Source organism: Triticum urartu, chromosome 5A, assembly GCF_056163025.1.
Source record: "Triticum urartu cultivar PI428250 chromosome 5A, HENAU_Tu73, whole genome shotgun sequence".
Taxonomy (NCBI): domain Eukaryota; kingdom Viridiplantae; phylum Streptophyta; class Magnoliopsida; order Poales; family Poaceae; genus Triticum; species Triticum urartu.
This window is the reverse complement of record NC_141877.1, coordinates 566233245-566249628: the sequence shown is the minus strand read 5'-3', so window position 1 is coordinate 566249628 and position 16384 is coordinate 566233245. Positions and strand designations below refer to the sequence as shown.

The following is a 16384-nucleotide window of genomic DNA, read 5'->3' as shown; positions in this document are numbered from 1 at the left end:
CTCTACGTATAGAAGACTAGGTCATGTTGGTATGCGAAATCTTGATAAGCTTATCAAAGGTGATCATATCCTTGGAATAAAAGATGTCATATTTGACAAGGATAGACTTTGTAGTGCTTGTCAAGCAGGGAAACAAGTTGGAGGAAGTCACCGCGCGAAGAACATCATGACCACAAGAAGACCACTCGAGCTACTTCACATGGATCTCTTTGGTCCATGCCTACAAGAGTCTCGGTGGTAACTCATTTGGTCTAGTCATAGTTGATGATTTTTCAAGATTTACGTGGGTGTTCTTTCTTGATGACAAATCGCAGGTCCAAAAGATCTTCAAAAACTTCGCTAGGAAGGCCCAAAATCAGTTTGACGTGAAGATCAAGAAGGTTCGGAGCGACAACAGAACGGAGTTCAAGAACACAAATGTGGACACCTTTCTTGACGAAGAAGGGATTTCACACAAGTTCTCGGCTACGTACACACCTCAACAAAATGGAGTTGTTGAAAGGAAGAATCGGACTCTTATCGAGATGGCAAGAATGATGCTTGATGAGTACAAAACGCCAAAGCACTTTTGGGCGGAAGCGGTTGAGACAGCTTGTCATGCAAAAAATCGCTTTATCTTCACAAGCTACTCGGCAAGACGGCATACGAGCTTCTCACCGGTAACAAACCCCAAGTTGGATACTTTCGAGTATTCGGCTCAAAGTGCTACATTCTTGATAAGCATCGTCGTTCTAAATTTGCTCCTAAATCTCATGAAGGTTTCCTACTTAGTTATGGCTCAAACTCTCACACTTACCGTGTCTACAAAAATTTCACCCGAAAGGTTGAAGAGACGGTAGATGTGAAGTTTGATGAATCTAACGGCTCGCAAGTAGAGCAATTGCCAATTGATGTAGGAGACAAAGACCCTTCGGAAGCAATTCAAGACTTGTCCATTGGCAAGATTGGTCCAAAGGAAGTGAAGGAGAGTACCTCGTTCGTCCAAGTGGAAGCTTCTACCTCACGACAAGGTGAACCAAGAGTTGATACAGAAGCATCGACAAGTGGCACACGCCAAGATGAAGAAAACGAGGAAGCGCACCAAGATGAACATCAACAACCTCCTTCTCCACCACGACAAGAGAACGACAACGTCAACAATGAAGAAGGCCAAGAAGAAGCACAAGATGAAGAGGATGTTCCACCCCGACCCAAGCAAAAGCTTTCACGAGTTCGAGCAAGAATTGCTAAGGATCATCCCGTCGAGCAAATCTACAATGATATCCAAACCGGGAGAATCACTTGCTCTAAAACTCGTTTAGCTAACTTTTGTGAACATTACTCATTCATCTCTAGCATTGAACCTATGAAGGTTGAAGAAGCATTGGAGGATCCGGACTGGATAAACGCTATGCATGAAGAGCTACACAACTTTGAGAGAAATCAAGTGTGGACATTGGTCGAGAAGCCCGACAACAACCACAACATCATTTGTACCAAATGGGTGTTCGCAACAAGCAAGATGAAGATGGACAAGTGGTTCGCAACAAAGCACGTCTCGTCGCCCAAGGCTACACACAAGTTGAAGGTATGGACTATGGTGAGACATATGCTCCCGTTGCTAGACTTGAGTCCATTCGCATCTTACTTGCTTATGCTAATCACCATGATATCACCTTGTACCAAATGGACATTAAAAGTGTTTTTCTAAATGGCAAAATTGAAGAGGAAGTTTATGTTAAGCAACCTCCCGGCTTCGTCAATCCTAAGAAACCTAATCATGTTTACAAACTTCACAAAGCCCTTTATGGTCTTAAACAAGCTCCTAGAGCATGGTATAAATGCTTGACCAAGTTCCTTATTGAAAAATGCTTTGAAATTGGTAAAATTGATTCTACTCTTTTTACTAAAAGGGTTAATGGAGAACTATTTGTGTGCCAAATTTATGTTGATGATATCATATTTGGTTCAACTAACCCTCATTTTAGTGAGAAGTTTGGAAAGCTAATGTCGGAGAAGTTTGAGATGTCTATGATGAGTGAACTCAAATTCTTTCTCGGTTTGCAAATCAAGCAAACTAAGGAAGGTACCTTTGTCTCTCAAATGAAGTACACCAAGGACTTATTCAAGAAGTTCAATATGCAAGAATGCAAAGGTATGACTACACCCATGCCTACTAGTGGACATCTTGATTTGACCAAAGATGGTGAACCGGTTGATCGAAAGGTTTAGCGCTCTATGATTGGTTCATTGTTATATCTATGTGCCTCTCGTCCCGATATTATGCTAAGTGTGTGCACGATATCAAGCTGCTCCTAAAGAGTGTCATCTTAAGGCTGTGAAAAGGATAGTGAGATACCTAATCCATACACCAAATTTTTGCATTTGGTATCCTAAGAGGTCCTCTTTTGATCTTGTTGGCTACTCCGATTCGGACTATGCCGGAGACAAGGTTGATAGAAAATCCACTTCGGGTACTTGTCAATTCCTTGGTAGATCTCTTGTGTCTTGGTCTTCCAAGAAACAAAACTCGGTATCCTTATCCACCGCCGAAGCGGAATACATTGCCGCTGGTTCATGTTGTGCTCAATTACTTTGGATGACCCAAACTCTTAAAGATTATGTGATATATGTGAAACATGTTCCACTGCTATGTGACAATGAAAGTGCTATTAAGATTGCTCACAATCCCGTGCAACATTCTCGAACTAAGCATATTGAAGTTCGTCATCATTTCATTCGAGATCATGTTGCAAAAGGGGACATTAACCTTAAGCATGTTCGCACCGATAAGCAATTGGCGTATATATTCACTAAACCACTTGATGAGAAAGTGTTTTGCAGGTTGAGAGGTGAATTGAACACCATTGATGCTTCAAACTTGGAGTAGGAACTCCATTTGATACATGCGGGGCATGAGCCTATGACTAATCCTCGATATTTCTCTTATGATGCTATTCATATGTCTTGGATATATTTGTACCTTGCATGTTATCTAACCCGTGTAGGTACTTGGTTGAATCTAAATCTATGAGATTGCAACTCACTCATATCTTGAGCAATCTCTACATCACCAAGTCTCTACACAATGGTGGTTGAATACAAGGAAGCACGAAACCATTCAAACATATCCTTTGGCAAATTCTATGTTGAGTCTTATGATTGTCATTTTGGATACACAAGTGCTCTTCCTTGCAAAGCTAACCCATGTAGGTAGATGAACTCAAACTCCAAGTGGTGCTCCCAACCCTTGATGAACTACATCAACCTACCCACACAAGTTCAACTACATGAGCAAGATCAACACCACCACCCAAGGTATGTTATTCCATCTTAGAGAAGCTTTACTCCAAGTCATGAGTCAAAGCAACTTGACAAGATGTGAATACATCAAAAGGCTTAAACGAAAAATGGTAACCCCATTTTGAGCTTAAACGATGAGTATGACCTATGATCAAGTGCTCTCACTTGACTCCTAAGTCAATATACTCTAACATAGGTGACTTTGTCGCCGACCATCTCTAGATGAAGTTCTCGTGTGTCTCTCCGTGCTTTTGTCTCTTGCATATTTGTTTCCCCTTTCAAAAAAAAAACTTCATCTAGAACTTTTAGTCTCTTTTTCAGTTGTCTTGATCCATTCTTAGTTTGTTGAATGAACTTTTGCTGATAAACTTCGAGTGTTGATACGAAAGAAATCTTTAGTCTGACAGATTGCTCTGCAGTTCCCGGATCTTGCGGGATTCGAAATTTTGGGAAGCGCGCGGGACGGAGGAGGCCACAGTAACTGGGATGGATTAGGCAGGGGCGCCTCGATCACCGCGCCGCCTTTTTTGCCACGTACCGAGCGAGCACCAGTTGTGGGATTTGACAGGATCGCCCGGGCCCAGTCATCAGTCACTCGGAAGGGACTCCATATAAGACGTCGGGCTGGGGGATTTTGCACAAAGCGTCTCAATTTCTCCTTCTTCCTCCTCCGTTCCTCCACTGCTTCTGTCTTCACTTTCGGCGCTGCCGCCCACCTCGAGCCCATTCCGTCGTAATGGGGAAGGACAAGACCGCCGCTCTGGAGCATGCGAAGAAAGCGACGGCGAAGGCGAAGGGGAAGAAGACGAGCCGGGGCGGATCGTCGTCAAGATCTGCCCTGCCGCGCGGCTGGATCCAGGGCGACTGGATCCGGTCGACCATTGTGAAAGAGGACATGGAAGATCTGGTGGACGGAGGACTGATTGCCCATGAGTCTTGGCGGCTTCCGTGGGACGAGACTGAGCCGTAACCACAAGAAGGTGAGTGTGTCCTGCTGGCCACCCACGTCGACCGCGGATTTTCTTTGCCCCCATCCTTTCTTCTGAGGGTTTCTGAATTTCTTCGGGGCTCAACTTCATCACTTCTCCCCCAACACTATCACATATCTCGCTGCCTATGTGTCCATGTGTGACAATTTTCTGGGATGTCGACCACACTGGGGCCTGTTCAAACACATTTTCACCTGCCGCTCCTAGTCAGTAAAGAAAGCCAATTCGAGTGATGAGAGAACACATGTGATTCAGATGTGTGGGGGTTTAGGGATCCAAATGAGAAACAAGAGCACTTTCCTACCATGATTCTTCCCGATTCCGTCAGGGGGTGGCAGTCGACCTGGTTCTACTGTAAGGATGAACCGACTCCTGGTCAGTCGACTGGTCTCCCTCCGTATTTCACTGACTGAGTAGAGAAGCCTTCTTCGTTGAGAGTGACTCCAGAGGAGAAAGAGGAGGTTGCTATGTTGGTTGAGCGAGTGGTACAACTTGTCCGTGATGGCGTGACCGGTATGGATTTGCTAGAAGCTTTCCTGAGTCGACGCATTCAACAGCTCCAAGCTCGTGACCACCCAATGTGGTTGTACTCGGGCATTGAGGACACCACTCGGATCCATCCGGAAGCAGTTAGTGCAGAGACGGTGGAGCTGTGGCTACAAGGCATCACTGGGAGTAAGGACAACCCCAGGGGGTCTAGAAGGGTTCTCCCACTCGACAACACCACTGAGCCAGACAAGGTTTGATTCTTTCCTTCTGAGTATACTTTGCTCTGACATGCGTTAGCTTTGGAGATTGATGAATATCCACTCGACTCTATCCTTTGCAGACCTTCACTGAGCTGTACTCGATGCCCAACGGAGAACAAGAGCAAGAGGGAGAGGTGAGTGGGGGTGACAGCGGCGACTGGCACTCGGACAGAGATGGATACAAGGAGAGCGAAGACTCAAGCAGTGGCGAGGAAGTCGACTCTCCGCCTCGCACAAAGAGGCGCTCCAAGCAGAGGCAGGACCCAGCAAGCATTCGGGGCAAAACGACTCCTCCGACTGGTCAGCCTTTAAAGCGCACTCGGACGACTTCCCCTGTTGCCGACTGAAAAGGCTCCAAAGCAGCAAAAAGTTGCAGAACCAGAGCCTTGGAAGACCCTGCCCAACATCAAGATCAACGTCTCCGTCGCTTCTGTGTAAGTGTCTTGGCCCCACTTTTCGATCGAGGACTTGTGCTGTTGACTCTCTTTCTCATTTGTCCGAGTGAATCTTGAAACTTGCAGAGCTGCTACTTCTGAGACTTCTGCTTACAGGGGTGGTGATGAGAACGTAGAAGACACGGTCACTTCTAACCCGAGTATGACTTTTGCAAACTTGTCTTTGCTTTCTCAGCCATTTTGTTGACCGACTGAATTCTGACGACTAATCCTTTCTGCAGCTCCTCCTCATGTCATTGATCTTCTAGATGACAATGAGGATGTACCACTGAGGCCCAGGAGGAATAAGAAGGCATCAACTGGCAAGACGTCCCAATCGGTGCCGGTGGCGGAGCCAGTGATTCAACAACTCGAAGATGTGACTCAGGCTTCTGTTACTTTCGTTGCTCCAGTATCAAGTGAACGCCCCACATCGTCGACTGCACCAGTGCTTGCTTCAACTATCCAGCCCCATGTCCCGAAACTTCAAGCTGCCGCGACTAAACCATCAACCCCGTTCTTCACTACACATCACGTTTTAGAAGACCAGGCAGGCGCCGCTGCAGAAGCCATACACCAAGCTGGCATAATGATGGAGCGGGTGAAGGTGGTTGTCGGTGTCAAAACCGGCAGATCTCGGGTAGGGGGTCCCGAACTGTGCGTCTAAGGTGGATGGTAACAGGAGGCAGGGGACACGATGTTTACCCAGGTCCGGGCCCTCTGATGGAGGTAATACCCTACGTCCTGCTTGATTGATATTAATGATATGAGTATTACAAGAGTTGATCTACCACGAGATCGTAGAGGCTAAACCCTAGAAGCTAGCTATGGTATGATTGTTGTTGTCCTACGGACTAAAACCCTCTGGTTTATATAGACACCGGAGGGGGCTAGGGTTACACAAAGTCGGTTACAAGGGAGGAGATCTACATATCCGTATTGCCTAGCTTGCCTTCCACACCAAGGAGAGTCCCATTCGGACACGGGACGGAGTCTTTAATCTTGTATCTTCATAGTCCAATAGTCCGGCCAAAGGATATAGTCCGGCTGTCCGGAGACCCCCTAATCTAGGACTCCCTCAGTAGCCCCTGAACCAGGCTTCAATGACGATGAGTCCGGCGTGCAGTTTTGTCTTAGGCATTGCAAGGCGGGTTCTTCTTCCGAATACTCCGTAGAAGATTTGGAACTCAAGGATAGTGTCCGGCTCTGCAAAACAAGTTCCACATACCACCGTAGAGAGAATAATATTTCCACAAATCCAGTCTACTGACACGTTTGATAGCATGACATCATGCCATGGCACGGTCATTATTCAAACCATTTTTCTCAACCGGCACTGCACATATCGCGAGGCAATTTTCTTGACACGTCTTGTCGAAGCAGAGATCGTGTCCCCCTTATTACGGGATTCTCATCAATACGGACGTGGGTAACCCAATCGTGCCCGTTGGTTTGACTCCTCGATTTTAGGCAAGTCCCAAACGGCTATGAGGAGGACGCTTGATATTCACCCTATTTATAAAGAGGCCATGGCCTGTCCTTTTTTCCCTCGCACTCAATCGAATCCTTCCCCCACCTCGAGTTCCAACTCCCAAGGCTCAGGTCAGGCGCTTCGGACCTTCAACCATGTCCGGATCCAACCTTCAAGGTCGGTGGATGCCTTCCTCTATCACAGAGGAAGACATCAAGAAGCTAAGAGAGGCCAAGTATTTGACCGCCGAAATCTCGCACAGGCTGCCTGCCCGAGGGCAGGTCATCCCCACTCCCGAACCCAACGAGAGTGTTGTGTTCATCTCTCACTTCCTCCGAGGGCTAGGCCTTGCTCTGGATCCCTTAGTTAGGGGGCTCATGTTCTATTATGGGCTGGATTTCCATGATCTGGGCCCGGATTCCCTCCTTCACATCTCGTCGTTCATCGTCGTGTGTGAGGCCTTCCTTAGCATTACCCCACACTTCGGCCTGTGGCTCAAGACTTTCAATGTGAAGCCAAAGATGATCAAGGGGCGTCACACAGAGTGCGGAGGTGCCGCAATAAGCAAAAGTGCTGATGTTCCGTGGCTAGAGGGTTCCTTCCCAGAGGTGTCCGGTTTATGGCAACGGGAGTGGTTTTATATCACAGATCCCCGAAGTGCCAAGTGGGTAGCCGCCCCTGCCTTTCGCTTGGGCCCTCCACCACAACTGACGTCATGGATCAACAAGGGGCTGGACTGGGGGCCAGTAAATGATGTGCCGATATTGCAGAGTCACATCCGAGATCTCCTTGAGAGAGATGTCAGCCTGGTCATGGTAATGCAAGTCATGCTAGTTCGTTGAGTCCAGCCTTGCAAACGTCGACCCCTCCGTATGTGGGAATTAAACCCGGAAGGACCGCGAACTATTCAGCACTTCCTCGGCATGACGCTCGAAGAGATGTACAAATTGTTCTTCGGACCCCAAATAGAGTGTCCGGACACCACCGAGGATGCGGGTCTGAGCTATAATCGCCCCGATACCCAAGTAAGTAATCCCATGGCTGAACACGATGTCTTTCTATTTATCATAACATCATTATGAAAAGTCGCTCTTTTACCAGGACTGGATAACAAAGGCGAAGATGATCAGGTGTTCGCACCCCCTTCCTGAAGGCTCGGCCAATCCAGTACTAGACAGAATGCTTGAGCCGGCGCCTTATCAGGCGCCCTCAGAGGAAGATAAATGGGGGAATAAAGAGGCTGAAAGCGGGCCTCAATCACTATTCGTCCAAACCGGGGGAGTTAGCACCTCCACGAAGGAGGATAGCTAGGGAGAAGAATCTGAAATTCCCTCTCCCCAAGGAAGGAAGAGGACCACCTCGGAAGACCCGGAAACAAAGGTTTCCAAACGGGGGAAGAAATCTCCGCTAGAGGGCCCTGCCTCGGAGGGTACTCTTGCCGTACAGTGTCCGCAAGGGGATCAGCCCTGTACCGAGCTGTAAGTAAACAAAAAGTACTTAATAGTAAAAACATCTTACATTACTTCTGAAGATAATAACCGAAGCATATATCTTGCAGTTCGGATCATAGCCCTTCTTGATAGAGTTCGTCTTTGGGGGATCTTCTTCCGGAGATGATGGAGAGCGAAACACCTCCCCCTGCCACCCCACCTCATGAGGCGGGCGACCCTGAAGTGTCGTCGCGGAGGGTTTCTCCTGATCCACCAAGGCCAGAAGGTAATCCTTTGGCCACCTGAAGTCCCCGGTATTCGGCTCCTAAAGAGAGCAACAGAAAGAGTCCGGAACCGTACAGTGTGCGGTCGGACGCATTGAAGGGTCTTCTGGAGCAAGCGACCATCTCAGAAGCGCATCATACGCTAATGGGTATGGTGATTGAAAGGATTTCATCCGTTGAAAGAGGGTTGCATGAAGCTTTTATGAGTCTGCTGAAGGTCTTTGAGGTACGTGAAATAGTGTATGTTTTTGACAGTACCGCACACGTTAGGTGTGCCCTATGCAGATAGTAGCCCCTGAGACTCTGGTTGCCGTCGAGAACGGCGGCAAACAGAGGATCATAGTCCCAGGTAATAATCAGACCGCCTTCATGTGCAGGTGGCTGAAGGTCCGGTGGCTAGCCGGACTGATGAGTTTGTCGAGCTAAAGCGGCAATTTGATGCGGCAGATGCCGACATCGTGCTTGTCAACAAGCGGCTTGACGAGGCACAGGGTATGTGATTTCTCCGGTGATCAACACATAGTAAGAGGAGCATGATGCCAGTATCTTTAATATGTTGTGACTGCAAATGGAGCTGCCACCGTGGAGACCCTTCGGGCGGAACTTGCCCGAGCCAAGGAACAAGCCAGAAATAGCGATGCGGCTGCTCTAAAGGCGGTCGAAGAGCTGAGGGCCGAACAGGCCGCGCATTGCCAAGGCAAGGAAAGAATATCCAAGATGGCCGTTGAGTTGAAAGATGCCGCTGACCGTTACCAACTTCTTGAAAAAGAAAGCCGAGCGAAGGCGACGGACCTGGAGAAGGCCATGGTAGCTGTCAGTGTCAAAACCGGCTGATCTCGGGTAGGGGGTCCCAAACTGTGCGTCTAGGCGGATGGTAACAAGAGGCAGGGGACACGATGTTTTACCCAGGTTCGGGCCCTCTTGATGGAGGTAAAACCCTATGTCCTGCTTGATTTATTCTTGATGATATGAGTATTACAAGAGTTGATCTACCACGAGATCGGAGAGGCTAAACCCTAGAAGCTAGCCTATGGTATGATTGTCTGTTATTGTGTCCTACGGACTAAAACCCTCCGGTTTATATAGACACCGGAGAGGGTTAGGGTTACACAAGGTCGGTTACAAAGGAGGAGATATCCATATCCGTACTGCCTAGCTTGCCTTCCACGCCAAGTAGAGTCCCATCCGGACACGGGACGAAGTCTTCAATCTTGTATCTTCATAGTCCAACAGTCCGGCCAAAGGATATAGTTCGGCCGTCCGGAGACCCCCTAATCCAGGACTCCCTCAGTAGCCCCTGAACCAGGCTTCAATGACGATGAGTCCGGCGTGCAGTGTTGTCTTCAGCATTGCAATGCGGGTTCCTCCTCCGAACACATCACAGAAGAGTTTGAATACCAGGATAGTGTCCGACCCTGCAAAATAAATTCCACATACCACCGTAGAGAGAATAATATTTCCACAAATCTTAATCTGCTGACACGCTTTGGCAACATGACATCAGGCCATGGCTCGGTGATTATTCAAACCGTTTTTTTCCAACCAGCTCCACACATAACGCGAGGCGGTTTCTTGACACGTCTTGTCAAAGCAGAGATCGTGTTCCCCTAATTACGGGATTCTCATCAATACGGTCGTGGGTAACCCAACCGTGCCTAGGACTCCTAGATTTTAGGCAAGTCCCAAACGACCACTAGGAGGACGCTTGATATTCACCCTCTTTATAAAGGGACAAGGCTTTTACTTTTTTCCCTCCCTTGCTCAATCGAATCCTTCCCCCACCTTGAGTTCTAACACCCAAAGCCCAGGTCAGGTGCTTCGGACCTTCAATCATGTATGGATCTAGCCTTCAAGGCTGATGGATGCCCTCCTCCGTTACGGAAGAGGATATCAAGAAGTTGAGGGAGGCCAGATACCTGACCGCCGAGGTTTCGCATCGGCTGCCTGCCCGAGGGCAGGTCGTCCCTACTTCCGAACCCAACGAGAACGTTGTGTTCATCTCCCACTTCCTCCGAGGTCTAGGCCTCACTCTGGATCCCTTCGTTAGGGGTTTGATGTACTATTACGGGCTAGATTTCCACGATCTAGCCCCGGACTCCTTTCTCCACATCTCGGCATTTATTGTCGTATGTGAGGCCTTCCTCCGCATTACCCCTCATTTCGGCCTGTGGCTTAAGACCTTTGACGTGAAGCCAAAGATGCTCGAGGGGCAGCATGTAGCGTGCGGAGGCACATTAATAAGCAAGATTGCTGGAGCTCCATGGCCAAAGGGTTCCTTTCCAGAGGTGTCTGGATTATGGCAACGAGAGTGGTTTTACATCACAGCTCCCAGAAGTGCCAAGTGGGTGGCTGCCCCTGCTTTCCGCTCGGGCCCTCCACCACAACTGATGTCATGGATCAGCAGAGGGCTGAGCTGGGGTCCAACCAAGGACGTGCCCATATTGCAAAACCATATTTAAGATCTCTTCAAAGGAGATTTCAGTTTGGTTACGGTGGTGCAAGTCATGCTGGTTCGTCGAGTCCAGCCTTGCAAACGCCGGCCCCTCCGCATGTGGGAGTTCAACCCAGAAGGACCGTGCACTATTCATAATTTCCTCGGCCTGACGCATGAGGAGATGTATAAATCATTCTTCGGACCCCAAATAGAGTGTCCGGATACTACCGAGGACGTGGGCCTGAGCAGCAACCGCACAGCCGACCAAGTAAGTAATCCTCTAGCCGAACACACCGTCTTTCATTTATCATGACATCATTCTGAGAAATCGCTCTTTGACCAGGACTGGCTAACAAAGGCGAAGATGATTCGGTGTTCGGCCCCCCTTCCTAAGGGTTTGGAAAATCCGGTACTGGAAAAGATGCTCGAGTTAGCACCTTGCTCGGAGCCCTCAAAGGAAGATAAAGGGGGGGAATAATGAGGGCGAAAGTGGGCCTCCACCGCTACCTATTCCAACCGAGGGAACGAGTGCCTCCGTGAGGGAGGATAACCAAGGGGAGGAATCTGACATTCTCTCACCCCGGGGAAGGAAGAGGACTACCTCTGAAGATTCGGAAACCAAGGTTTCCAAACGGGAGAAGAAATCTCCACCAGAGGGTCCTGCCTTGGAGGGTGCTCTTGCCGCACAAAGTCCGCGCGGAGATCAGCCCTCTAACGAGCTGTAAGTAATCAAAAAGTACTTTAATAGTGAAAATATACTACCTTACCTCTGAGGAAAATAACCGAAGCATTTATCTAGCAGTTCGGATCTTAGCCCTTCTCAGCAGAGCTCGTCTTCGGGGGATCTTCTTCCGGAGATGATGGAGAGCGAAACGCCTCCTCCGGACTGCCCCGCTCAAGAAGCGAGCGACCTTGAAGTGTCGTCACGGAGGGCCTCGTCGGATCAAGTGAGGCCAAAAGATAATCCTATGGTCGCCCGAAGTTCCCAGTATCTGGCTCTTGAAGAGAGCAGCCAAAAGAATCCGGCACCGTCTGGTATGCGGTCGGACGCACTAAGGGATCTGCTAGAGCGAGCAACCATCTCAGAAGAACACCGTACATTGATGGGTACAGTGATTGAAAGGATTCGTCCGCCAAAAGCGGGTTGCATGAAGCCTTTATGAGTCTACTGACGGGTTTTGAGGTACGTGAAATGATATACATCTGTGATAGTACCGCACATTTTTAGGTGTGCCCTGTGTAGATAGTAGCCCCTGAGACTCTGGTTGTCGCCGAGGACGGCGGCAAACAGAGGATCGTAGTCCCAGGTAATAACCATACCGCTTTATGTGCAGGTGGTGGAAGCTCCGGTGGCTAGCCGGACTAATGAGTTTGCCGAACTGAAGCGGCAACTGGATGCGGCGGATGCCGACATCAAGCTTGTTAACAAGAGGCTTCACGAGGCACAGGGTAAGTGATATTTTCTAGTGAATGTCACATAGTAAGAGCAGCGTGATGCCAATATCTTTAATATTTTGTGACTGCAGATGGAGCTGCCACCGTGGAAACCCTTCGGGCGGAACTTGCCCGAGCCAAAGAACAAGCAAGGAGTAGTAATGCGGCTGCTTTGAAGGCGGCCGAAGAGTTGAGAGCCGAGAAGGCCGCGCATTGCGACAGCAAAGAGAAAATGGCCAAGATGGCTGTAAAGTTAAAAGACACCGCCGACCGTTGCCAGTTCCTTGAAGAAGAAAACCGAGCAAAGCCGGCGGACCTTGAAAAGGCCATGATGGTGACCAAAGACACCCGCTCTGCTATGAGAGCGAAGAAGGAGGAACTGCGTGAAGCCTGTGATATTGTGGCTGGGAAGCCCTTTTTGCTGCGGAGGAAGTTCGGAGATCCGTGGTATGCCCCTTTGGATCGGCTGTGGAGTTCGGCGGACGCATATCTAGACTTGGCGGCGAGCGCTGTCGATGCGGCCGAATACTTCTGAGATCAAACAGATCGGGAAGTGGACAAGCCGTTCTGGTCGTAGTTCAACGTGCCAGAGCGTCCGCTTCCATTGACCGATCAGCTAGCTGAATGGGCTGAACTCAATAGGTTGTCCGGACTTGCCATGAGGTCCGCCGTAGATCATCTGTGGCCAGAAAAGCCGAAGCCGAACAGCTATTTCAGCTCAGTGCAGCAGTTCCTTGGTGTGGTGCCGTGCATCAATGCGATGAAGAGGTCGGCGTGCATAGAAGGCTCGCGGATGGCCCTTGCCCGTGTCAAAGCATACTGGGCGGAGATGGATGCTACCACTGTCGCGACACAGGGTTCGGCCATAGGCCGAGTGGCTGCCGAGCACTATTTTGAAGAAGTTCTTGAGGGTGCTCATTTGATAGAGGCCCAGTGCTCGAAGAATATTATGTTTGAATGACATGTATTCCCATTGTAAAAACAATGTTTTTATTGAATTTATCAAGGCTGTATTTATACTTGTGCCCGAAAGTATTGTGATGCCTCCTGTGCGGCCGTTTATGTATACATGTGTATAACCTGAAAGATTGCAGTCGTCGACTTCAGCCCCCACGCATATAATGCGGGGGTGTTCGCAGAAGACGCGTGTTCACACTTAATCCAATGTCTTGGTCCTAATAAGGAGGTGATAGCGCAACGAACTAGGCAACCGGACTATAATGCTTTAACACTTTCACTTAGCCATAGGAGTTTGACAGTGGGGCTACTATATAGCCCCTGGTGGCTCCGCACTCTCCCGAATTCGGGGTGCGTACATGCCTGGCCGGGAAACGGCCCTTCGTTAAGGCGTAGGAATTCTAACATTCTGATAGGTCATCGAGTGGTTGACCAGTCTCACGCTAGATCATGACAGTCACTTTCGGCTTTCTCTACTGAGGTGCTCGTCCGGATGAACCGGGGCACAATCGCAGTAGTTCTCCTGGTGCCTCCTTAGCCGATAGAGCGGAACGTAAGGCAGCATAACACAGGAGCCGGGCAAACCCAACATTTGACCAAAGACATGATTCGGAGCTGATGCATATAAGGCCAAACTCGCGACACCGAACACTCCCTAAGGTATTCGGTCTTTATGGTATAAACCGGGCCTAAAACAGTGCCCTTTGCAAGAAGCCCCTGGTGTCCAGGTACATGCATTATTCTGACGTGGCCACATGCCATGACGTCAGCATCCTTCTCAATGGTACTGAGAATCCGAGGGATGTGTATCAACAATGTCGGAGTAAATGACCACGGGTAGCCTAGCCGGCTTCCCCTGGCACTTCAGAAAAATTACAGGCCGATCAAGCCTCCAAACGTCCAAGACACGGGGCCGCCTTCCCCTAGCCGGCTACCTCTCAAGCCGGCTGCGCGAAGGCGGCCCAGCCCTGAAACCTTTGAGAAACAAGACCATGAGAAGGCCGACTTCCAGGAGCCGGCCCCTCAGCAGGCGGCTAAGATCTTTCCCTCAGAGTCTGCACCCACATAACGGCGACAAGACGAGGCGTGGCTACAGTAAAGCCTGCCACCCCCAAATCCCGGAGCACGCCTGGCCACAGTGCACCATACGGGGCGGCCATCCCCGTCCGGCGCGACACTGTTGCCACGATGATCGTGATGTCACCCACGGCGAGCGGCCAGTACGACCCATGGGTGGCGGGCCCCCTTGGTCAGGGAGATCCCAAAGGCGGTTGGGCTTCCCGCAGCCGGCCAGGGGTATGGCCGGCTTCCAATAGCCGGCCAACTTTCTCCCTCCAAGGAGGTGCTTCATTAAGAAGACAAGAGAAGGTAAGGCTACAGTGACGAGCCGCCTCGCGGCGGCACTGTAGCCATGCTTACCACGACAAAGCCATCGTCACCAGGGGCAAGGTAATAGTAACCAGCCCCCGACAAGACCCCGGGCGGTGGGGCCGTCCTGTCAACCAAAGGGTCGGCCGCCGGTGGGCCCACCAGTCGGCGGAGAAGCCGGCGGGCGTAGATACAGACGGCTGGGGCCCACGCCCAGCCGGATTACCATTGTACCACGGGGGGTAGGCCTATATAAACCCCCAGGGTTCCCATGCAGGGGAGATCGCTCTTTGGATAGATTTTAGACACCACCAGGAGAAGAGGAGCGGGCTGGCCTGGCCCTCCTTCATCCTTTCACCGAACAGTTCAAGGAGCATTCTGTAGCTACCCTTCGAGCTAGTGATCATGCGGAGACCCCGCAGAGTAGCATTAGGGGTGTTATCTCCACGGAGAGCTCTGAAGCTGGGTAAGATTCGTCGGCGTGCATGTCTTCGCCTTATTCCGTTTCCAGGCACCAGCGATGTTTTATTGGCTCCCACAATGATAAGCCATCCATTGGCATATGTCGCACCAACCACCCGACATTTGGCTCCCACCGTGGGGCCAGGTGCACCATCGTCCAGAGACCTGCTCTGGACGGGAACCCTCTTCCTTCCCAACGTGCGTAGCCAGCCTGGCACGCCCGATGGCGCTTGCCCTGACGCGCTGCAAGACATCGCCGACGCCTACGCGGCGAGCTGCCTCGCCGATCTTCTTGGCGAGGCTCGTATCTCTGATGAGCCCGCATCCAACGCGAGCACAGACTGCCCCGAGAGCCACCTTGTCAGCCTCCTCGATCAACTCCACGTCTCCGGCGAGCTTGCCGCGGACTTGGAGTCGGTTGGCTCCATCGACCCGATGCTTGTCGACTCCGACACAACATCCCTTGACGCCTTCCCCACGAACGTGGCGGTCATCAACGACCCTCTTCCTCGAGCCGACAGCAGCGGCAGTGCCATCACCGAGGTACTGGTCATCAGCCACGGCGCCCCCTCAGGCGAAAACGCCCATGACGCTCTGCAGACGGCACTGCACGACTTGTCCGTCCCCGTCCCGGCCGACGCGGACGCCAAGACATTGGAGGCGCGCCGCCGCGCCCTCATTGCGGAGGGCGAGAGGCTCGCCACCATGAGACGCCTCACCGAGGCTCACCAGCGCGAGGTCGACCGTGCCGCCTTCGGCACGCCGCCTCCTGACGGGCCGAGCCGCGTCGGTATCGTCAAGAAACACAGCGCGGCTATCGCCGACATGCTGGGAGCAGACCGCCCAGTCTATGCCACGCCTCTCGAGAACTTGCGCGCCGCTTAGGCGGCCAAAGACGAGTTGAATGGGCTGGGGCCTGATGAGCTCCCTTACATGACCATACGCATCCAACAACTTATCGACGCGGCCACGGAGCGGCATGAAGCCGGCGTCCGTGCCGAGAGTCCTCCCCCGCACCGAGAGCACGACGCGACGTCCTGAACACGGACTGCGGGCAACACTCGCGCGAGAAAAGAAAAGGAGCCAGCTG

At 50.8% G+C, this 16384-nt stretch overlaps 1 pseudogene; it reads left to right on the top strand.

Moving 5' to 3' along the window:
- The first annotated feature begins 4786 nt into the window (after nucleotides 1-4786).
- LOC147972909 (uncharacterized) lies at nucleotides 4787-16003 on the top strand (annotated as a pseudogene).
- Nucleotides 16004-16384: the final 381 nt, after the last annotated feature.